This window comes from Elaeis guineensis, chromosome 12 (assembly GCF_000442705.2).
Source record: "Elaeis guineensis isolate ETL-2024a chromosome 12, EG11, whole genome shotgun sequence".
NCBI classification, from domain to species: Eukaryota; Viridiplantae; Streptophyta; class Magnoliopsida; order Arecales; family Arecaceae; genus Elaeis; species Elaeis guineensis.
Window position 1 is genome coordinate 27,850,114 of NC_026004.2, and position 25,039 is coordinate 27,875,152.

Below are 25,039 nucleotides of genomic sequence, written 5' to 3' on the forward strand. Positions count from 1 at the left end.
ATGCGCCTACATTACTGATTTTGAAAAAAATTTCTGGAGATTAATGATGCGTCATTTCGCAACTTGCACTATCTTTATTAGAAAGGGAGCTCGAGGAGTCAGAGGATGACGCTCCTGAGAGAATAAATTTGGAGACTGCCCCTAGACTCACTTAGGACCTGCTATGTGGTAAGCCGTGGTAAGTTCTAAAGCACACTTCATGAGTTATCCCATACAGTTCGATCGGATAAGGATGCGATGAAAGACCGTATGGTCTGCTGCTCTAAGACTGGCCAAGTGGCAAGATCTGGCAATTCAATAGCCGGATCTGTACTATCGATGGCCTGCATAAATGGACTATCCATATGGTGGGATTTCTTGCCATATGATAATTGTTGGATATATACCTTAAAAGTCAATCTTGACTGACACATTCCATATCTCTAGGACATAGTTTTGTACTTATTGGGCAGTTATATTACCATTCATGTTTATGTGTCCATGAATCATCCAAGAGATTAACAAAATGATGACACATTCTCAAAGAGTTGAGAATTTGAGGCATGTGTCATTGATGGTTAATTCTTAAATTGCTCCTGGTCATAGGATCATCATGGAGATGATGATTGATCCGAATAGATCAATGCATGGATCACTTCCTTTGGACAGATAGATCTCGAGTCTGCAGTATAGAGATACTGGAGCGAGAGTGCAAGTGGTTGTTAGAAAATAACTAACACTGAGCGTGACCAACACGAGAAGTCACATGGATGTTTGCTCACTCGTTAGTGACTTTCTCGATGCTGCAGTTGTATGACTGATCCTTTGACTTGAGATGACACTACTGTTCGCAGTGAAGCTGCTGGAGTTTGACTGACACATCAACATGGATCTCAATGAGCCCTTGTAGTGGATGTTAGCGATAGTTGATCCACTGTAGGAGTGGGGTGTGATGAAGATGTGATCTGTCGATCTTAGTAGAAGAAAATAGTCCTATGAAATTTAAGAGGCTAAGTCTTTAAGTCTATGGCCATAGCAATGTGATTGATGGAAAAGAATTTTCATAGAATCACAAATGAACTCAAGCTGATTAAATCTATCATATGACCGATGTTGAGGTTTGACGATTCATGCATGACCTGCCATCTAGTCGGGACTCACGATAGAGGGATTGTATCATGCATTAACTGCACCTAGAGGTTCATCTTTTATTCTGTTGGATTATCACTACATACTGCTAGGTATCACTGATGGATTGTGAGACTCACAAGTATCATCATGATGATCAATGATCCTTGATGGGCTGAGTTGGAATTGTTCCAACCCATTGAAAAGAGTTTCAATGATATTGTGATAGGGACACAATATATCTTACTACCAGACAGAATAGAACCTATAGGGTCACATACAAAAGAGACTTTTAACTGATCAGATAGTTAAATTATGATTATGAATCGTAACAAGATTTGATTATCAATTTGATTGATGATTGATCCAATGCAAATATTGCAATCAAGTAACTTGCTAAAGAGTTAGTGAGTCATAGGAGGATTAATTAGCAATAGGATTGCTAATTGGCTCAATTTGATTGAGCAATGGAGTTTGCATCAAGTCTAATTTGATTGGATTTAATTTGACTCATTATGAGTTTGATTTGATCAACCCCAATAGGATTATAGGATAACCCCAAAAGGATCAGATAATTAGTTCCAGTTGAATTAGGATTTGGATTTGATCCAATTACTAATTAGACTAGGATGTATGTATTCCTAATTGGACTAGAAATCTTCATTTTTATGGGTGCACCAAATTTTAATTGGATTAGAATTAAAAATTGAGTTTAACTCAAGCATCAAAAAAGAGTCTAATTGGACTAAGACTCCTCCAATTAGGAGACATTAAATCTAAATAGATTGGACTCCAAATCAGATTTAGATTTTCATCTATTTGGGTCTCATCTGGTTAATATGATTAGGATTCATTAGTATTTTATTTGATTTAAAATAGCCACATAATCTAAGAGTCTCATGGGATTAAACTACCTTGATTTCATGCACCAAAACAACTCCACGCCAACCTGATTTTGTATCCCACGTTGAACCAGTTTAGATGCCTCTTTTTCTCCCCATTTTAGCATGTAAGAAGGAGTTTTAAACTACCTTCTTTACCGTGTAAAATCTGGTGTGAAACCTGGTTGTTGGATGGCATAAAAAAAAGGAATAGTCCTAAATGTTTTGAACTCTTGATTCCTATCTAACTTAGGACTCTTTTTGGCCTATAAAATACCCTCCATATGGGACATGTAAGGTGAGATAACATCAGGTTTTAACGCCCAAAATATGAGAGGAATTTGCGTGGAGAAAACCAAGGGAGAAAGGGGCAGCGAAGGGCCCATGGCATGAGGTAATTTCTATCTCCCTATCTCTTTTTTATTACAACAACCAATTATTGGTTGTTTGGACAGCTCTTTCTCTCCCTCTTGTCCATATTAGACATCGATATCTCCTTTTTCTTTTGTCTAAAAATTGAACAAAATTTTTACATCTCTATTGTAGAGATTTGGTGCATGAATTTTAAAAAAAGAGAAGAAAAAGTTTTTCTCATGATCTCTAGTGTAGAGATCAAGATCCTCCTACATCTTCTTGTTCTCTAAGAGTGTCTTAGGAGAAAAAAATATTTTCAACCGTCAAGATGCGATCTCTGCAAGGGAGCTAACACCTCGGTGAGATCAAAAAATTTCTGATCAGATTAGAATCTCGTGTGGATATTCGTAGAGATCGGATGCTTGTGCGGCTATAAGGGACCTTCGAAAGACATCCATGATCATCAGTTTGCGTCGAAGATTGATCCATGTCCAGGTATATTTTTATATTTATTTTTTTATTAAATTTCTGTATCTGAATCTTATCTCACATATGATGATCCTATTTATGGTTTGAAGATTTGATCTTATGTATGCTTAGATTAAATTAGATTTAATATGAAAATTTTAAAATTCTACTGCGTACTTATTTTATAAAATCATGCATACATGAAACCATAAAACTCCAATAGTGGTATCAGAGCCACATCATATGTATGAGATTAGAATTTAGATTTAAAATTTATAGAAAAAAATTTTAGATCTGAAAGATTTTGATATCGTTCTGACATAAGGTTGCCCTGGCATAACCTATTATGCTGAATGGTTATCCTAGAATGATGTTAAAATTTTCAATTAAATTAAATTTTTTAGATCTAATTTTTACAGCATATATATGATATATGTTTTATTATTTAGATTTGAAAAGAGTTTTGAGATTTGTTTTAATTCATATATATGATATATGAAAGCATATTTAGGGCTGAAATTTATTTCTATGATCTGAATTTATTTATGTATGTGATCATATTTGTATACATGATCTGAAATTATTTCAAAATCAAAATTTACTCTTCATGTAAAGAATTTAGATCTGAAAATTTTGATTTAAGATCTGAAATTAGTGTTTGTGCATGAGAGATTGGTTATGGGAAGATCAAATTAGGTCATGTAATTGGATTACATTAAAAGGGTTTTTGATTTGATCATATTGGGTTTGAATCAATTTATCAGTTGATCAAACTGAGTCAAATATTAATTAGTATGAAGTCAATAGAGCCTAAGATCATATAATTATTGATGATCAAATCGATTGACACCCATATGTAGAATCAATTAACCTAAAGATCTAATTCAGCTCTATAGCTCGAGGCTGATTCACCTAAGCTAACCTATTCGGATCAATTGTCCAATTGGTGTCTAAGGCAAGTAATTGAAAGGTGATTATTTAATTAGTTTCGTTCGTTTATCTGATCAATTTATTGGTGTCTAAGAAAAGCAACGGGGGACCCCTATCAATCTCCACTTGATCAATTTGGAAGATTGAGTCTCAAATATGATTGCTTAGTGATTTGATTTAGCCCATGCCAATTATATCAGTCATGTGATGACTGATTAGTTGAGATCTAAACTTAAATCTCTCCATAAAATATTAAGTCCAAGGTCTTCCACCATTGTAGATGTGCGGACGTGCTATTGACGTTGATTGTTCTCGGCTGGTCACAATGGTTCAGTTGCATCGGGAACACACAATCACTCTATTAGCAAAGAATTGCTCCAAGGTAAAGATGGAGTTAGGCCCAATAACTGTTAGGTGAGAGACCCAATGACAGCTTTGCACTTGCTTGTGAACGGTGGATCTGGCTTAACTAAGAAGTGTAGGCAATAACTGTTAGATGAGCCCACGACTTAGAGATTAAGTGGCTGTAATATGCTTAGAAAAGCATTTGGATAAAGAGTTGTCCATGCATTAATATTCATTCATGCTACCAATAACTGTTAGGTGAGGTGCACGGTATCGGTGGGATCGCAGCACCCACTAAAAATTCAATTGCACATCAAGATTTTTATTTCTCTATCCGGAGAGTGTGGGAGATCTGATAAAATAGTGAGAATCTTTTTTTGCATCTAAAAATTCTTAGAGTAAATTATTGAAATAAGTACAAAGATCCAATTAGAATCTTTACTCTTTGTTGTTCATTGTGTCAACTTCCAACCCTCTAGCTTGATTCTTAGATATCAATCGATTAACCGAAACCGATTATATAGACTGGCTCACAAACTTAAGAATTATTTTTAATTTTAAAAAATTAAGCAATATTTTCTACCAGATTATTCTAATGTTAACAACTCATCTAACCCATAGTCAACGAGCTATATTTGATGAGTGGATGGACAATGACAATAAAGATAGATGCTATGCATGAGTATATGTTCACTGCCAACGATACGTTGATTCATCTACAAGTATTGTGAGATGATCAGAGTCACACAGCGTATATGATGCATGTTGGGTAGTCAGTCTATGATCGTTATTTGATAATGATCAAGGACATTAAGGAGCTTGAAAGGCTCGACATGACCATGCATAAGAAATTGCTTACAGATTTGATCCTGCGATCCCTGATTAGTTTATATGGATAGTTTATGGTAAACCATCATATGAAAGACCATCATGGCACTTTATCTGAATTGATCAAAGTGTTGATAACAAAGGAACCTTGAAAGTGTTCAGAGGTAAATACTTGGAAAGCCTGAAGAAACAAAGACATGCCTAGAGTAGGCATGTCAAGATTGCTCAATGCTATCCTTACGATTTCTTCTTCTTCCAGTTGAGCCATAGACTCTAGTGTAGAGTCGATGAAAAGGTGGAGGGCTGAGGAAGTGACCCTTAAATTGGTTATAGGGCAACAGTTGCTGCTATGGCCATGGGTATCTGTCCTTTGCGATCATTGTTTAGATTTAGTTCTTAGAGACGGTCTCTATCATTTGCATAGTTATACACATGTGAACATAATTGATTAAGTAGTGAATGCCATTGGATTTGAGAGATCCAGAATTGAGATAAAATTTAAAGTATATGTGGACCCTTAGGCTAAGTCATATTGGAGAAGAAATGATTAACAAACTGAAGAATATGGACTTTTGAGCTTATTGACTGTTTAATCATATCTAGTTTGTGTATCATCTCTTTGAGAAAATATGATCAAGCTACTCTTGTGGAACAAGAAGAAAATGACCACTGAGATACTTATCTTTATACATATTTGATGTGTGTAGCCCATGTGATGTACTAATCAAAGAGTTGTCTCTATTTTATATATGAGATACAAATATGAAATTTTTGAAAGATTCAAAGAATTCGGATGTAAGTAGAGAAACAAATCGAAAAATTTCTTAAGGTTCTTCGATCGAATCGAGGATGCAATACCATTGAAAATTTTTTTTTGATTATCTCATAATATGGCATTGTTTCATATTGAACCCCTCTCAGTATATCTCAGCTCAACGAGATAAAAAGAGTTATGGGACTATATAAGATATGGTCTGATCCATAATGAACTTCACTGATTTATTTATGTTTCTTTAGGGACATACTTTATTTCTATGAAATTGGGTTCTCTCTAAACCTATTCCTACCACACCATATGAGATATGGCATGGTAAGAACTAAATCTTGATTATTTTGAGACTCAAGGATGTCCAACCTGTGTCTAGGACAGCAGGTGGATATGTTAGAGGATAGGCCTATAAAGCTCATCCTAAAAGAGTTTGAGATACTACTTTCTGATAGGATCATAATGTGATTGTGACCCGATATGTTATCTTCTTGAAAAATTATTTAACCAAGATGAAGCAATGGGAGGAAAGTTATGCTCAAAGAGAACATCTTTGAAGAGCAGGGAGCCTTGGGACTTTAAGAACTTATTTATCATCATGAGTCAGTAGACGTATATTCCTCTTCCACCTCATAGACATAGTAGGATCTCCAATCCTCTTGAAAGATATTTGGGTATGCTTAATAGAAGATGTAGAAAAAGTCGTTTCTCATGAGAGATGGGGAGCATAGAGATGATCCCAGAACCTACAACGAGGCGATGTGAGACATCGACTCCAAGAAAGGAATGTGAAATAGCTTTCCTAAGTAGAGATCTTTTGAAAATTTCTATATGGAGTAGCCTATGGATTTCACTTTTTGTGATAAGAGATCACAAAGTCCATAAAAAATCTTAGAGTTGGAATAGTCATTTTGATAATATGATCAAATTGTTTGATTAGATAAAAAAAAATTATGAGTTCCAAAAGAGTTAGTGGAAGTGTCTAATACTGACATCGGTTAAAATATGGTTGAATAAAAATTTTTCCATAAAAGATATAAAGCAGGCATCCTAAAGATCTATAGAAATAGATGCAATTGGATACTTGTATTTTCACACATCAAGTACAGAGACTGGATGCTGAAAGGGTTCAGCATAGAAATCTTTGAGAGGGATCTGCTACCCTCTCAGGTATAGAAGTGTGCCAAGTAATGTACTTGAACTGATATAGTTATTACTGTGGTTGTCACAAGTAGATATCAGTTGTATCCAGATTGAGAGTACTGGATTGCTGTGAAAACATCCTTAAGCTCTTAAGAAGAACTGAGGACATGTTCTTAATTGGAAGAAGGATCAAAGCTAGGAGTGGAAAGATACACCAATTCAGGTTTTATATCTGATATTGATAGTAGAATGTTTATATCATGGGATGTGTTTCTATGTCGATATCTTGAAAGTATTCCAAATAATCGATCAATTGAAGTTGAATACACTATAGATGTGTATGATGCATTCTGGTTCAAATGTTAGTTATAGAATTCATTGTCATACCATCAGACGTCGTGATACTATACTGCAAAGACAATGGCACCATAACCCTTGCTAAGGAGCCTAAGTCTCACCAGATATCCAAGCACATAGAGCAGCAGAACACGCAACTACCTCAAGTAGAAATACATAGAGTTGTAGAGAGCAAACTCCACATATGATGTGGTTGACCCACTGATAAGTCACTTAGCTAGCCTGAGACTAAAGCTTGTCTTGTGAAGATGGGGCTTGATACATTGCAGATTGGCTTTAGTGCAAGTGAAAAATTATTGGATGTATGCCCTAGAAGTCAATCTTGACTGACACATTTCATATCTCTAGAATATAGTTTTGTACTTATAGGGCAGTTATATTACCATTCATGTTTATATGTCCATGAATCATCCAAGGGATTAACAAAATGATGACACATATTCTCAAAGAGTTAAAAATTTGAGACATGTGTCATTGATGATTAATTCTTAAATTACTCCTAGACATAGGATCATCATGGGGATGATGATTGATCTGGATAGACCAATGTATGGATCGCTTCCTTCGGACAGATAGGTCTTGAGTTGTAGTATAGAGACACTGGAACGAAAGTGCAGGTGGTTGTTAGAGAACAACTAGCACTAAGCATGACCAATACGAGAAGTCACATAGATGTCTGCTCACTCGTTAGTGACTTTCTCGATGATGCAGTTGTATGACTGATCCTTTGACTTAAGATGACACTACTGCTCACAGTGAGGCTGTTGGAGTTTGACTGACACATCAACATGGATCTCAATGAGCCCTTTAGTGGATGTTGGTGACAGTTGATCCACTGTAGGAGTGGAGTGTGCATTAAGATGTGATCTGTCGATACTAGTAGAAGAGAATAGTCTTATGAGATTTAAGAGACTAAGTCCTTAAGTCTATGGCCATAGCAGTATGATTGATGGAAAAGAGTTTTTATAGAATCACAAATGGACTCGAGCTGATTGAATCTATCATATGATCGATGTTGAGGTTTGACGATTCATTCATGACCTGCCATCTAGTCGGAACTCACGATAGAGGGATTGTATCATGCATTAACTGCACCTAGAGGTTCATCTTTTATTCTGCTGGGTTGCCACTACATACTGCTAGGTGTCACTGATGGATTGTGAGTCTCACAAGTATCATCATGATGATCAATGATCTTTAGTGGGCTGAGTTGGAATTATTCCAATCCATTGAAAAGAGTTTCAATGATATTGTGATAGGGATCACAATATATTTTACTATCAGACAGAATAAAACCTATGAAATTATACACAAAAGAGATTTTTGACTGATCAGATGGTTGAATTACGATTATGAATCGTAACAGGATTTGATTATCAATTTGATTGATGATTGATCCAATGCAAATGTTGCAATCAAGTAACTCGCTAAAGAGTTAGTGAGTTATAGGTGGATTAATTAGCAATAGGATTGTCAATTGGCTCTATTTGATTAAGCAATAGAGTTTGCATCAAGTCCAATTTGATTGGATTTAATTTGACTTATTATGGATTTGATTTGATCAACCCTAATAGGGTTATAGGATAACCCAAAAAGGATCGGATGATTAGTTCCAGTTGAATTAGGATTTTGATTTGATCCAATTCCTAATTAGACTAGGATGTATGTATTCCTACTTGAATTAAAAATTCTCATTTTTATGGGTGCACCAAATTCTAATTGGATTAGGATTAAAAATTGAGTTTGACTCAAGCACCAAGAAAGAGTCCAATTGGACTAGGACTCCTTTTCCAATTAGAAGACATTAAATCTAAATAGATTGGGCTCCAAATTAGATTTAGATTTTCATCTATTTAGATCTAATCTAGTCCTAATATGATTAGAATTCATTGATGTTTTATTTGATTTAAAATAGCCACCTAATCAAAGAGTCTCATGGGATTAAACTACCTTGATTTCATGCACCAAAACAACTCCATGCCAACCTGATTTTGTGTCCCATGTTGAATTGATTTGGATGCCTCTTTTTCACTCCTTTTTATCGTGTAAGCAGGAGTTTTAAACCACCTTCTTTACCGTGTAAAATCTGGTGTGAAACCTAGTTGTTGGGTGGCATAAAAAAAGGAAGAGTCCTAAACGTTTTGGACTCTTGATTCCTATCTAACTTAAGACTCTTTTTTGCCAATAAAATACCATCCATATGGGATATGTAAGGTGAGATAACATCAGGTTTTAATGCCCAAAATATGAGAGGAATTTGCGTGGAGAAAACCAAGGGAGAGAGGGATGGTGAAGGGCCTATGGCGTGAGGTAATTTCTATCTCCCTATCTCTTCTTTATTACAACAACCAATTATTGATTGTTTGGACAGCTCTTTCTCTTCCTCTTGTCCATGTTTAGACATGAATGTCTCCTTTTTCTTTTGTCTAAAAGTTGGACAAAATTTTTATATCTTTATTATAGAGATTTGGTGCATGAATTTTAGGAAGAAAAGAAAAGAAAGAGTTCTTCTCATGATCTCTAGTGTAGAGATCAAGATCCTCCTACATCTTTTCTCTAAGAGTGTCTTAGGAGAAAAGAAGATTTTCAACCATCAAGATGGGATCTCTGCAAGGGAGCTAGCACCCCGATGAGATTAAAAGACTTCTGATCAGATCAGAATCTCGTGTAGATATCCGTAGAGATCGAACGCTTGTATGGCTACAAGGGACCTTCGGAAGACATCCATGATCATCAGTTCGCATCGAAGATTGATCCATATCCAGATATATTTTTATATTTATTTTTTTCTATTGAATTTTTGTATCTGAATCTTATCTCACATATGATGATCCTGTTTATGGTTTAAAGATTTGATCTTATGCATTCTTAGATTAAATTAGATTTAATATGAAAATTTTAAAATTCTGCTATGTACTTATTTTGTAAAATCATGTATGTATGAAATCATAAAACTCCAACAATAATCAGTTATCCTTTTGTCACAGTAGTCTTCAAAAGTAGATACTCTTTTTTTTGTATTGTAGGCATGAAGCTATCGTTGTCGTCCATCAAATCAACTGTGAAAAAGAAGATGGGCTCTTCAGGCAGGGAATCTTCATCCAAGAGAATGAGCAATATCCAACTAGAGCTTTCTGTCCCTGACTCATGGCAGTCCTCGATGGAGACTAAGTCGGTTATAGCTAAGAGGCCGCAGATTGCTGTATCGAAGTCACTCCGGGCTCCTCTTTCATTGAGCGGGGCTCCACCTTCCTTTAGAGGGTTGGCAAGGCTTGGTGTGGACCCTCCTCCACCTAAAGGGAGCAGGGGTTTTGTCAAGGCCACAGTGGAGGTTCTCATCGAGGTTAGATACAAATGTGTTGCAGAGTATAAGATCTCGATGGACTTTAAGTACGAGCTGTAGGGAAATGTCATCACATGGTGATCTGGCATGTATGCAGAGATTTTAATTTTTTTCAAAATGCAGAGGAAAGAAATATCAAAAATTTTTCAACATCGTTCTAGGACAATCATGCAACATAACATATCAACGTTATGCCAGGACAACCTTATGTCAGAACGAAGCTAAAACAAATCTCTAATTGGATCTAATCTAATCAAGCATGCATAGAGATCATATCTCAACATAAAGTCAAGAATCATTATATGTACAAGATTAAGATTCATGCAAAAATAAAAATCTGATTTTTACCTTTGCATGGATAGATCTTCACCGTGATCTGTTGATCCATAGATATCTTCATGATCCGTTGATGCTGCGATCCGATGATCTATGGATGTCCTCAAGGTCTTTTTGAAGCCATACAAGTATTCGACCTATATAGGTATCTATACGAGGCTGATCTGATCAGGAGATCTCGATCTCACCGAGGTGCTAGCTCCCTTGAAGAGATCACTCTTTAGATTGTCAAATTTTTTATCTCTTTTGATTGTCTTCTCGAGAAAATCAAAGAGATCCATAGGAGAATCAAAAAATCAGATATAATCAGATTTCTTTTCTCTTTCTCTTCTCAAAAAAAAATAGAAGATCTGAAGAAGAAGACATCCAATCTTTTTTCTTTTCTTTCCGTCCAACTCTTGGATTGATCATAGAGAAAAAAATATGTCCAACTCTTGGACATCAATGAAGGAGGAGAGAGATGGCTAATCCAACTCTTGGACCAAGGAAGAGAGAAAATCACGTCCATCTCATGAACATTGGAAGAGAGGAAGAAGAGGATTCATCCATCTCATGGATGTAGGAAAGGGAGAAGGATGGGGCGTCCATCACATGGAGCGCGCCTCCCTTTTTTTTCTTCTTTTTTGTGTGCTAACCTCCTTTTCTTTTCTTTCTTACACACCACCAAGCTCTCATATTTCGTCATGAGATGGTTTATCGAGGCACCCCCTTTTTAAACCTTATCAAATAGGGTTTTGTGGAGTTTGTTAAGAGTCCTTCTAGAGAAGGACTCTTGTGCCACCCACTTTAGTCTGTGCGCCACTTTTTTTTCCTTTCTTTCATGCTAAAATAAAAGGCCACGGTAATTTGGTTGGGCATCCCATGCATGGATAAGCGAAGAGAGTTCCAGTTTAATGGGACTCTAGTTCCCTAACTTAATTCCAATTTGATTCGAATATAATTCAAATATAAATTGATTCAAACCCAATTAGGAATTAAGTTCAAATCCTATTTGGACTAGAAAATCCAAATTAAATCAAATTCAATCAAATTAGATCTAATTTGATTCGATCCATATTTGATGAAATCAAATAATTAATAATATTTATAAATTAGTCTTCCTATAACTTACTAACTCTTAGTAAGTCCTTCATGTAATATTTATATATAAGTCCAATCATCAATCAAATTGATAATTGAATCCTATTGCTATTTAAAATCACTATTCGACATCCCGATCAGTCAGGATCTCTTTTGTATGTAACCTCATAGGTTCTATTCTATTTGATAGTGAGATATATTTTGATCTCCATCAAAATATAATTGAAACTTCTTTTAATGGATTGAAACAATTCTAACTCTGTCCATCAAGGATCATCGATCATCAAGATGATGCTCGATGAGTCTCATGATCCACCAGTGACACCTAGCAGTATGTAGTGACAATCTAGTAGAATAAAAGTAGTAAATCTCTAGATGTAGTTACCATATGATTTAGTTCTTCTATTATAAGTTCTAACAAGATGGAGGTTATGAAAAGCTCATCAAACCCCATCATCTATCATATACAAGATTGGCTCGACTCGAGTTCATTTATGAATTTTTATGAAAACTCTTTTCCAATATTCACACTTGCTTTGACTAAAATTTTTTTGAACTTAGTCTTGTAAATCACATAGGACTTCTTCTTTTCTATTAAAATCGATAGATTCCATCTAGATGTACACTCTATTTCTACAATGAACCTATTGTAGCCAATATACACCTTAAGACTCCGTATGACTAGGAGATCAAATTATGGTTTAGTCAAAGTACAGTAATCTCATTGTGAACAGTCGGAGTACCATAGGTCAAAGAACCATTCACACTACTACAGCATCGAAAATATCACTAACGAGTGAGTAGACATCTAAGTAACTTCTCGTGTTAGTCATGGTTGGTATTTTTGTTCTCTGATAAATACTTATACTTTCGCTTCAGTGTTCCCACATTATAGACTCAAGACTCATCGATCCATAAGGAAGTGATTTATGCATCAACCTATTTGGATCAATCACCATCTCCGTGATGATCCTACGGTTGGAAGCAGTTTTTAAATTAACCATCAATGACACATGCCTCAAATTTTCAATTTTTGAGAATACGTGTCATCATCTTGTTAATTCTGTAGATGATTCATAGACACGTACACTATATGAATGATAATTAACTATCTTAAATAATTAGATCAAGTACAAAATTATATCCTAGAAAGAATTAATGTATCAGTCCGATTGGCTTCTAAGGTATACATCTTAAAATCTTTCACTTGTACTAAAGTCAATCTACCATAGATATAAGTCCCATCTTCTTAAGATATACTTTTATCCTCTACTGGTAAGATGATTTAGTCTGTGGGTCCACCATATTTTCATGGAGTCTACTCTAATTCTCGAAGTCTTACTTCTGGAAATAGTCATGAATAATCAATTATTGCTCTTATGTACTAAAAATTTTGGTGAGACCTATGCTTCTCAGCTAAAGCAGTGACATCTTTGTTGTTATAGTATAGTATTATGCCATCTGATGACATCAAACCAGTTTTGTAACAAACTCTTTTTAACTAGAAGATTTTCCAAAAGGTTTTCCTAGCAACTTCATAAGTAGCGACACACAACTTCTAGAATTTACAATCATCGGTTGTTTGAAACTCTTCCAATTTACTAAATTTACATTACATAAGGAAACACCTTTCTTTATGTAGACTCTCTACCATCAACATCAGACATAAAATCTGATTTATTATATCTTTTTATCCTTAACTTTGATTCTCCTTAAAGACTATAAACATATCTTAAGTACTTTTCACGTATTTAGAAATATTTTCACAGGTATCCAGTACTCTCAGTCTAGATTTAATCGATATTTGCTCGTGACACTCACAGCAAAAATATATCGGATCATGTACATAGTATACATGAGGCTCCCACTAGTTATAGCATAAAAAATCTAGCTCATGTACTATATCTCTACATATGTGTCCCCCACATCTTTTTGGATAGATTAATCCCATATCCAAGGGATAGAAATCATTTTAGGATTTTTCATGCTGAACCCTTTCAGCATCTATTCTATGTACATCTTCTGTGAAACTAGCATCCTAATAGATCTATCTCATAGACTTATATCTATCTCATAGACTTATCTAGGATGTTTCCAAAGATCTCTTTTAAAGAATTTCTTGAAACAACCATATTCTAACCATAGTTAGTATAGGAACAATATTCTCAATCAGGAGGATGAAATCTAACGTACAATACGAGGAATATAACAACGCTCCCACCGATCCTTCTTATACACACATGTTTCCTTCTATTCTTGATGAGATCAAACCATTTGATCATATCGAGTATTTTTATTCCGAGATGCTTGCTTTAAAGGTCTTTACTTTTATAGCTTTTTCCTTTGTAGATCTATTTGAATTCAATAGATACTGTTGGTGCAAAAATCTGCTTGCGCCGGAGAAGCTGGAGTCGGGGAAGCCGCGGTCGCCGCCGGGACCTGCAAGGGAAGTCTAAACCGGAGGTGGGGTTGCTCCGGCAAGACCCTCCGACGCTCAAGTCAGTTCTCTGCCTCAACAAGAATGGAGTGCTCGAACGGAGAATTTAGCAGAGTTTTGAGATAGGAAAAATGAGCTTAAAGAATAACATATCTGGGTCTCCCTTTTATAGGCGGAGGAGGCAAAGGATTGATGGCGACGTTTGCAACCGCCTGGTAGTGGGCCGCCCATGGTCAGGGGAATTGATTGCGAAAGATAGTGGGGTAGACCCGTGGCTATCGCCATAGCCTGCCACGTAGGGCCTGTTGCAGGTAGTGGGGCGGCGTCCGTTGTCGCTAGTTGTCAGCGAATAGTGGGATCGTGCAGCACCTGTCGCAGGGAGCGGAGCAGAATCGTGGCTGTTGATACAGCCTGTCAGAGAGTAATGGGTCCGCCGCAGGGGGTGAAGGAGCCGCGCGGAATCCGCTACAGGAAGTGGAACAGGATCATAGTTGTTATTGTGATCTGCCAAGGGACGCGGATCTGTTGATTGAGGCTCGGCAGTGGTCGGAGATTGGCCTTTGAAGGAGTCCGGGAGGAGTTCTCCTTTCGGTTGAGGTCGTGGGTGGAGTCCGGCTCCGGCAGCTGATACTGAGGTCGGAGACTGAGGGCGGAGCCCGGCTCTCACAGGAGTCCGGGCGGAGCCATTCCGCTGTTGATGGAGGAGCCCGGCTCCCGTAGGAGTCTGGGCGGAGCCGTTCTGCTGTCGAGGGAGGAGCCCGGCTCCCGCAGGAGTCCGGGCGGAGCCGTTCCGCTGTCGAGGGAGGAGCCCGGCTCCCGTAGGAGTCCGGGCGGAGCCGTTCTGCCGTCGAGGGAGGAGCCCGGCTCCCGTAGGAGTCCGGGCGGAGCCGTTCCGCTGTTGACGGAGGAGCCCGACTCCCGTAGGAGTCCGGGCGGAGCTGTTCTGCTGTCGAGGGAGGAGCCCGGCTCCCGTAGGAGTCCGGACGGAGCCGTTCCGCTGTTGACAGAGGAGCCCGGCTCCCGTAGGAGTCCGGGCGGAGCCGTTCTGCTGAGGATTTTGGCTGCGGGTATTTTATACCCAACACCAGTCCCCCTACTTCCGAGTTTGAATTTCAAGCGAAGGAAGTACACAGAGAGAGTTGTGCGCAGCCGAAATTGCCCCCTCGATCCCTGCGCACTGCCGCCCCCACTTAATGCGCGCACACCAGAATCCATTTTTCGGTGAAGGCGACTTGAAAAGTCTTTTCGGAACCCCCACTGAAACGCGATCCCAAGCGTCGCTTTGCGGGAATCTGTGAGCGGTCAACCCTCGATGGCGGTGAAGGGGATAAGCGCGCCACGCGGCACACACCAGTTGGCCAAGGAATACCCACCACCATAACTGCGCCAGGATCCATCGGCTATTTAAACCCCTCAGTCCCTTCGTGGTTTCATCCTGGCGCTGTTCTTTCATCTGAGGGTCCTGCTTTTCCAGCCCCTGTCTTTGTCTCCTTCCCTCACACCATGTCCTCTACTCGGGAGGTTGTTCTTGAGGGAATTTTTAGGGTTTGGAGGAAGGTGAGAAGGAGAATGACGGCTGGTGAAAATCTCCGTCGTTCTAAAGGGAGCCCAAGGAAGAATTCCTTCAACAACAGGGGTTTAATAACGGGGGTTATCGGTGAAGTTATTCTGCCCGCGAATCTCGGAGTAGCAAGGCGGGGTGATACCGGTCAAGAGGGCAGAATAGACGTCATAAGCCATGACGGGATCCTTGACGCCGTCGGGGCCGAGAGACCAGAGGCGGTCGGCGTCGACGGTGGGGCAGTAGAACTTGTTGCGGGGACGGTGGAAGTAACGCATGCCGACCTTGCCGGAGCGTCTCGGGTGGCGGCCGTCGTGGTATATTCGGAGATGAGGCATATCTCTGGTGTCCCAACCGCTCCTGAAGTGGCTACGGTTCTTCTTGAAACAGGTCTTCGCTATTGCCGCCGTTACCTCCACCGCCTCCGGAGATCTATCCCACCCCTTTCCCGCTAAGGTTGGGACTTCGGGAACAGAATGAGGCGAGATGGGGCGAGAGCTGTTACACGCACTGGAGAATACGACTGAGAAGGATAGAGACGGAGTTCGTAGCTCGGAGCGGCCTCCGGTTCGTCCTGCTCGAACCGTGCTCGCAATACTTGCGATGATGTGTATCTTCTTTTTTCCTGACCCACCGGGTCCTGTAACGCGTACTTCTGTTAAATGAAAAAGTGATTTCAGTACCTTGTTTGCATCTTGTGTTAAATAGTTGTCTGCCGAACTTCTTCATTTTCCTTTTCTTCTCTTTGTCTGTGTTACGTCGTTCCAAGGTCGTCGGCGACCTTTTCAGTTCATGTGGGGTCGTCATTCGCCGAGCTTCTTTTCGGCTTTTATGCCGTTAGGAGATACCCACTTGTCAGGTTTGCTGGGATTTTTCTCCGCTGAGGTCGGGGCTAAGTTCGGCTCCCTTGATAATCCGAACGGAGAAGCCCTCGAAAGTTGGAGTAGTTTGGTCTTCGTAAAAGTCAGGGCAAAGTCTTTCTGTAATCAAAGTCATAAGTAAAGTCCGGCTTCCGTAGAAGTCCGGGCGGAGTTGTCCTGTAGCTGATGTTGACGGTGGAGCCCGGCTCCCGTAGGAGTCCGGGCGGAGTCTGGGTGAAGTCTCTTTTTCCTCTCTCTCTTTTTTTTTTTTTTTTTTTTTGAAACCCGGCTCCCGTAGGAGTCCGGATGGAGTCTTCTTTGGCGTAAGGACCCGGCTCCCGTAGGAGTCTGGGTGAAGTCTTTTTGGCGGCGGGACCCGGCTCCCGTAGGAGCCCGGGCAGAGTTTTCTTGGCGGCGGAACCCGGCTCCCGTAGGAGTCCGGGCAGAGTCTTTTTGGTGTAGGAACCCGGCTCCCGTAGGAGTCCGGGCAAAGTCTTTTTTCTTTTTTTTTTTTTTTTTTTTCGGCGGAACCCGACTCCCGTAGGAGTCCGGGCCTTCCACTTTGCTCATGTCAGGATGAGGTTCTCCTCCTGTTCCTGACAGGGCTGCGGGGGCACATTAGGGCGTTGCGAGACCTCTCCCCCCATCCGGTCTAAAAGAACCGGACCTTCGACTTTGCTCAAGTTAGGGCGAGGTTCTTTTCCTGTCCCTAACAGGGCTGTGGGGGCACATATGGGCGTTGCAAGGCCTCTCCCCCCATCCGGTCTAAAAGAACCGGGCCTTCAACTTTGCTCAAGTTAGGGCGAGGTTCTCCTCCTGTCCCTAACAGGACTGTGGGGGCATATATGGGCGTTGCAAGGCCTCTCCCCCCATCCGATCTAAAAGAACCGGGCCTTCGACTTTGCTCAAGTTAGGGCGAGGTTCTCCTCCTGTCCCTAACAGGGCTGTGGGGGCACATATGGGCGTTGCAAGGCCTCTCCCCCCATCCGGTCTAAAAGAACCGGGCCTTCAACTTTGCTCAAGTTAGGGCGAGGTTCTCCTCCTGTCCCTAACAGGGCTGTGGGGGCACATATGGGCATTGCAAGGCCTCTCCCCCCATCCGGTCTAAAAGAACTGGGCCTTCGACTTTTATAAGGTTGCCCTCTCATTTTTGATACCGTCTGCTTGAATTGTCCCAAGACAAATGGGCACGCATTTTTTGATTAGGACGAAATCACTGGTAGTATATCCGTAAGTTTTCTGAGCTCCACGATCGCGGGAGGTCGGCTCCTCCGAGTTCCTTAAGATAATAAGTTCCAGGTCGGACTACTTCTTTGACCTCATACGGTCCCTCCCAGTTTGGGGCAAGCTTCCCCTGGCCCTGCGGTTGTGAGACAGCAGCTCGTCGGAGCACTAGATCCCCTGCTTTGAATGCCTTGTTCTTGACTCGGGCGTTGTAATATCGAGCAACTTTCTGTCTGTAGGCTGCCATTCGAACCTGAGCAATCTCCCGTCTTTCTTCCAGTAGGTCGAGGTTGGCTCTGAGACTTTGCGCGTTTTGGGGTTCGTCGAATGCCACGACTCGTGCCGACGGGAGTTTAAGCTCGATCGGGATGACGGCTTCCATACCAAAGGCTAAAGCAAAGGGAGTCTCTCCTGTAGGCAACCTCTGGGTGGTCCGATAAGCCCATAGCACATGATAAAGTTCGTCCGCCCAAGTTTCTTTTGCTTTTTCGAGCCTGGTCTTAATCCCCTGCAAAAGGGTTCTGTTTGTTACCTCGGCTTCGCCGTTCGCCTGGGGATGGGCCACTGATGTGAATTTATGGGAGATGTTTAGGTCTTCACAGAATTCAGCAAATCTGGCTCCCGCGAATTGCCGTCCATTATCAGTGATTAGGGTTCTAGGCAAACCGAACCTGCATACGATTGATCTCCAGACGAAATCCTGCACTTTCGCCTCTGTGATTTTTGCTAGTGGCTCGGCCTCGACCCATTTGGTGAAGTAGTCGATTGCTACAAGGAGGAATTTCCTTTGACCAGACGCCATGGGAAAGGGGCCAAGAATATCCATCCCCCACTGCGCAAAAGGCCATGGGGCACTCAAGGGTGTAAGCTCGGTAGCAGGTTGTCTCTGGACATTGGCGTATCTCTGGCATCGATCACACTTTTTGACATATTCGATTGAATCATGGTGCATTGTTGGCCAGTAGTACCCTTGGCGGAGTAGCTTGTGGGATAGAGACCTGGCACCCAAGTGGCTTCCGCAAGCTCCCTCATGTACTTCCCATAAAGCGTAGTCAGCTTCTGAGGGTCGGAGGCATCTCAAGAGGGGCAAGGAGTACGATATTTTGTACAATTTGCCCTCATAAAGGATGTACCGGGAGGCTTGATTTCGGAGTTTCCGGGCTTCTTTCGCATCCTGGGGGAGAATCCCATCTCTAAGATAGGTTATTAGTGGGTCGACCCAGCTGGGCTCGTGGTCGATCTCCATTACGAGTCGCGGTTCTTCCGTACTCGGATGTTTTAAAACTTCAAAGAGGACGCCTTTTGGCAATTCGGCCGGAGCCGATATCGCCAGTTTGGAGAGAAGATCGGCTCTGGTGTTCTCCGACCTTGGAATTTGCCTGATGTCGAAATTGCCAAAGGCAGGGATGAACTCCTTCACCTTCTCAAGATATTTGGCCATACTGTCCTCTCGCGCTTCAAAGCTCCCGCTGACTTGCCCCACCACAAGTTGGGAATTGCTGTGCACCCGAAGTTGACCTATTCCGAGCTCCCTGGCGATCCTCAATCCTGCGATCAGAGCTTCATACTCCGCTCCATTGTTTGTTGCGGGGAATTCAAAATGCAGAGCGTACTCCGCAACGACTCCCTCGGGGCTGGTCAAGATCAGGCCTGCACCCGCGCCTGCCATGTTGGAAGATCCGTCCACATGGAGGGTCCAAAAGCTGTCGGAGGAACTGGCTTCTTCGTCGGGGGAGTTCGGTTGAGTCCTCAGGTCGTCAATTTCGTTTTGCTCAGGTTCGGCCTCCTCGGGGATGGTGCATTCTACTATGAAATCCGTCAGTACTTGAGCTTTTATTGCCGGTCTAGGTTTGTAGTTGATGTCGAATTCTGTGAGCTCGATTGCCCATTTCGCCATTCTCCCGGAGATATCAGCTCGGTGCAAAACCGCCTTGATCGGTTGGTCGGTGAGTAACGTCACCGTGTGCCCTTGAAAGTAAGGCCGGAGTCTCCGAGCTGCAATCAACAAGGCGTAGGTCAGTTTTTCTAATTTAGTATACCTGGTCTCTGCATCCCTCAATACGCGGCTAATGTAGTAGACCGGTCGCTGGACTTTCATTTCCTCTTTAACAAGGACAGCTGTAAGGGCTGTGGGAGAGACTGCCAGGTACAAAAATAATTCCTCCTTGGGCTCGGGCTTCGTCAGCAGTGGGGGCGAGCTAAGGTAGCTTTTCAATTCTTCGAATGCCTGTTGGCATTCCGGGGTCCAACAGAAGTTCTTCGGCTGCTTGAGGGTTTGAAAGAAGGGCAGACATCGTTCGGCCGACCTTGCGACAAAGCGATTAAGAGCCGCGACTCTTCCCGTGAGGCATTGAACCTCCTTGATCGATCTTGGGGCAGTCATATTTTGGATGGCGCGAATTTTCTCCGGATTGGCCTCGATCCCGCGCCCCGACACCATGAAGCCCAGGAACTTTCCTGAGGTTACCCCAAAGGCGCATTTGGTCGGGTTCAGCTTCATTCTATACTTTCGAAGAGCGCCAAAGGTTTCCTCGAGGTCGGCGACATGATTTCTGGAAGACCTGCTTTTCACGAGCATATCGTCTACATAAACCTCCATATTTCGGCCGATCTGCTCCTTGAAGATTTTGTTCACCAGTCGTTGATAGGTTGCGCCCGCGTTCTTGAGGCCGAACGGCATAACCCTGTAGCAGTAAAGGCCGCGATTAGTGATAAAAGCAGTCTTCTCTTCATCTTTCGATGCCATTCTAATCTGGTTATAGCCGGAGAATGCATCCATAAAAGTGAGAAGCTCATGGCCCGAGGTAGCGTCCACCAGTTGGTCGATCCTGGGAAGGGGGTAGCTGTCCTTTGGGCAAGCCTTATTCAGCTTTTTGAAATTGATACACATCCTCCACTTGCCGTTTGCTTTCTTGACCAAGACAACATTGGAGATCCACTCTGGATAATTGACCTCCTTGATGAATCCGGCCTTGAGAAGTTTATCCACTTCCTCGGCTATTGCCTTCTGCCTCTCCAGGGCATGACTCCGGATTTTTTCTTTTGTTGGCCGATGTTTAGGGTCGACCGCCAGATGATGTTCCATGACTTTTGTGTCAATCCCCGGCATATCCGTCGGGACCCATGCAAAAATGTCCGCATTCCTTCGGAGGAAATCCACGAGATGCGTCCGCACCTCCTCCTCCAGATTGGAGCCAATTAACACCACATGCTCCGCATTCCCATCATTCAAAGGAATTGGTATTAGGTCCTCGATCGGACCGCCCCTCTCTTCAGTGAGGTCATCGCGCGCATCCAACCCGTCGATCGGACAGAGGTTCGCTTGATCGTTTCTTTGCAGGGCAATATTGTAGCAGTGCCTGGCCAGCGCTTGGTCTCCCCGAACTTCTCCAATCCCCTTGCCAGTGGGGAACTTCAATTTCAAATGGTAGGTAGAAACAACGGCTCTGAGGGCATTGAGGCCGGGTCGGCCAAGAATTGCATTGTAGGCAGATGGCGCTTTTACCACCAGGAAATTCACCAGGGCTCGAGACTGCTTTGGATGTTGGCCCGCGGTCACAGCTAGAGTTATCATTCCTTCCGTCGGAACGGCGTCACCAGTAAACCCTATCAAGGGGGAGCAAATCGGCCTTAGATGACCGCCAAGAATTGCCATTCTCGAAAAGGCACTGTAGAATAAGATGTCGGCCGAACTTTCGTTGTCGACGAGAATGCGACGGACGTCATAATTTGCTATGTTCAAGGAAACTACGACCGCGTCGTTATGAGGGAATTGGACTCCCTGGGCGTCTTCTTCAGTGAAGGCTATGGGTTCTTCAACTTTTTGCCGCTTGAGGGGTGTAGCTGATGTGCTGATTGCCTCCTGCCGGGATTCCCCCGAGATGACGTTGACGGAATCCGGCGAAGACTGGTGATCTGGCCACCCTTTATCAGCAACCATAGCCAGAGGTAGTTATGCAGAAACCTCGCGAGAGGGCATCGGATGGGGAAAAGAGGATTGGATGCCGGAAAAGATGGTCGGAAGCGGGTCCGTTGAGCGCTCCTTCAAGAACAAGGGTGCTGCGAAGGCACGCGCCCTTCCTTCTAGCGCCAATCCTGTTGGTGCAAAAATCTGCTTGCACTGGAGAAGCTGGAGTCGGGGAAGCCGCGGTCGCCGCCGGGACCTGCAAGGGAAGTCTAAACCGGAGGTGGGGTTGCTCCGGCAAGACCCTCCGACGCTCAAGTCAGTTCTCTTCCTCAACAAGAATGGAGTGCTCGAACGGAGAATTTAGCAGAGTTTTGAGATAGAAAAAATGAGCTTAAAGAATAACATATCTGGGTCTCCCTTTTATAGGCGGAGGAGGCAAAGGATTGATGGCGACGTTTGCAACCGCCTGGTAGTGGGCCGCCCATGGTCAGGGAAATTGATTGCGAAAGATAGTGGGGTAGACCCGTGGCTATCGCCATAGCCTGCCACGTAGGGCCTGTTGCAGGTAGTGGGGCGGCGTCCGTTGTCGCTAGTTGTCAGCGAGTAGTGGGATCGTGCAGCACCTGTCGCAGGGAGCGGAGCAGAATCGTGGCTGTTGATACAGCCTGTCAGAGAGTAATGGGTCCGCCGCAGGGGGTGAAAGAGCCGCGCGGAATCCGCTACAGGAAGTGGAACAGGATCATAGTTGTTATTGTGATCTGCCAAGGGATGCGGATCTGTTGATTGAGGCTCGGCAGTGGTCGGAGATTGGCCTTTGAAGGAGTCCGGGAGGAGTTCTCCTTTCGGTTGAGGTCGTGGGTGGAGTCCGGCTCCGGCAGCTGATACTGAGGTCGGAGACTGAGGGCGGAGCCCGGCTCTCGCAGGAGTCCGGGCGGAGCCGTTCCGCTGTTGATGGAGGAGCCGTTCCGCTGTTTATAGTAGTTTACTATAAACTATCTATATGAACTGGTAAGGGATTGCAGGATTAAATCCATTTATAATTTCTTATGCATGGTCGAACTTTTCAAGTTTATCCAAGTCCTTAATCATTATCAAATAATAATCATGAACTGACTGCCTTTCATCAATTATTGGATGGTTTGGTAATATAGGGATATCCAGAACATGATATAAGTTTAACCTTTCGGAACCTAAAACTATTTTAGATTCCTAAGTTAGTCTTTATAACTTGTTTGGTTAGTTAATTGATTTTTAATATGTGAGCTAAAAAATTTGAAGTCGATATTTTATTTTATTAAGAGTAGAGATTCTAATTAGATTTTTATACTTGATTTTAATATTTATTCTAGGATCTTTTAAAATAAATATGTCTCCCACTATTTTCTCGAATCTTTTACACTCTTCAAATAGAGAAACAGAAACCTTTCGTGATTAGGATTTCAAATGAATACTATGGTCCCATCAATTGGCACACCACCTCATCTAACAGTTATTGACGATGTGTTGATTAATGAGTGAGCAACTCTTGTCCAATGCTTCTCAAGCAAATTACAGTGGTCATCAGTCTCTAATTTCTGAAGCCTCATCTAATATTTATTGATCTCATTCCTTAGTTAAGTCAGACTCACTGTTCATTATCGGATGTAAAGCCGTTATTAGGTCCTTCACCTAATAGTTATTGGGCCCAACCCCATGTCTACCCTGAAGCATCTCATGCTATAGAATGATTGTGTCTTCTTTGATGTAATTGAACCACTGTATCCAGCTGAGAACAATCAACATCTGAAAGGGCCCGCATATCTACAACGATAGAAGACTGCTCGATTTAATAATTTTATGAAAAGATTTAATTTAGATCTTCTTAGATTTTAGTTGTTTATTTACATCACATATAAATCTATAATTAAATTAGATCTACTAGTGAGATCGCATCTTGACTTATCAAGATTAGACTCATGGTGTAACATAATCATGGTGAACTCAATACTAAACACTCCAAATCAAAATTTGATCAATCAAATTGATCAGATAAGTGATGATCGATGGGAGGCTCCCCACTGTTGATACAACGATCCTAATTAAGTAACCACCTTTTAAAGTACTTGCTTTAGACACCAATAGATCAATCTATTCCAAATTAGGCTTGACTTTGATTCCTCACCACAAATTGAGATTGCAACTATCTAAAGTGTATTTATGATACAACCCTATTCCTAAGGTTTGTAGTGATTCAAGGAGATCACTACATGTATCCATGAAAAATACATGCGTGACCATCACATAGTTCTTAAATTCATGCTAATTTCTTATGATGCTTTATCAATCTCTTTTCATCCTAGGATAACCATATCACATAACGACTTTTGTTATGTCAGAACAATCTTATATCAGGAAAATCTAAGATTAATTTATAAAATCTATGTTGAATCAAATTAATCTAATTTGAAAACATCTATATCATCATAGATCACATCAAGATGAGTCTCTATCTATGAACATTTTATGCATGAACATATGATCTAATAGGATTCATATCACATAAAAATTAGATACCAAATTATGAATGCATGAACATAAAAAATCAGATTTTTAGATCTTAAAATAATTTTTAAATCTTGAATCAATGCATGAACATAAAATAATCTAAATTTTAGATCTGAAAATAAATTTTCAAATAATGAAATCCATCACATGAATTTCAGTCATTCAGATTTTCAGATCTAAAAATAATTTTCAGATCTTAAACTCCATCTCCTTTCTATAATGATTCATGATTTCAGATTTAAAAATAATTTTTAGATTTAAAATTTAATCTTAATCTTGCAATAATGAGATGACTCTGATACCACTGTAGGAAAATGCCATCATATAGCGATCCGATATGCATGTAGAGATTTCAATTTTTTTCAATATGCAGTGGAAGAGAATTTCAAAAATTTTTCAACAACCATGCAGCATAACATATCAAAATTATACCAGGACAATCTTATATTAAAACGATGCTAAAACAAATCTCTAATTAGATCTAATCTAATCAAGCATGCATAGAGTCATATCTCAACATAAAGTCAAAAATCATCATATGTACAAGATTAAGATTCTTGTAAAAATA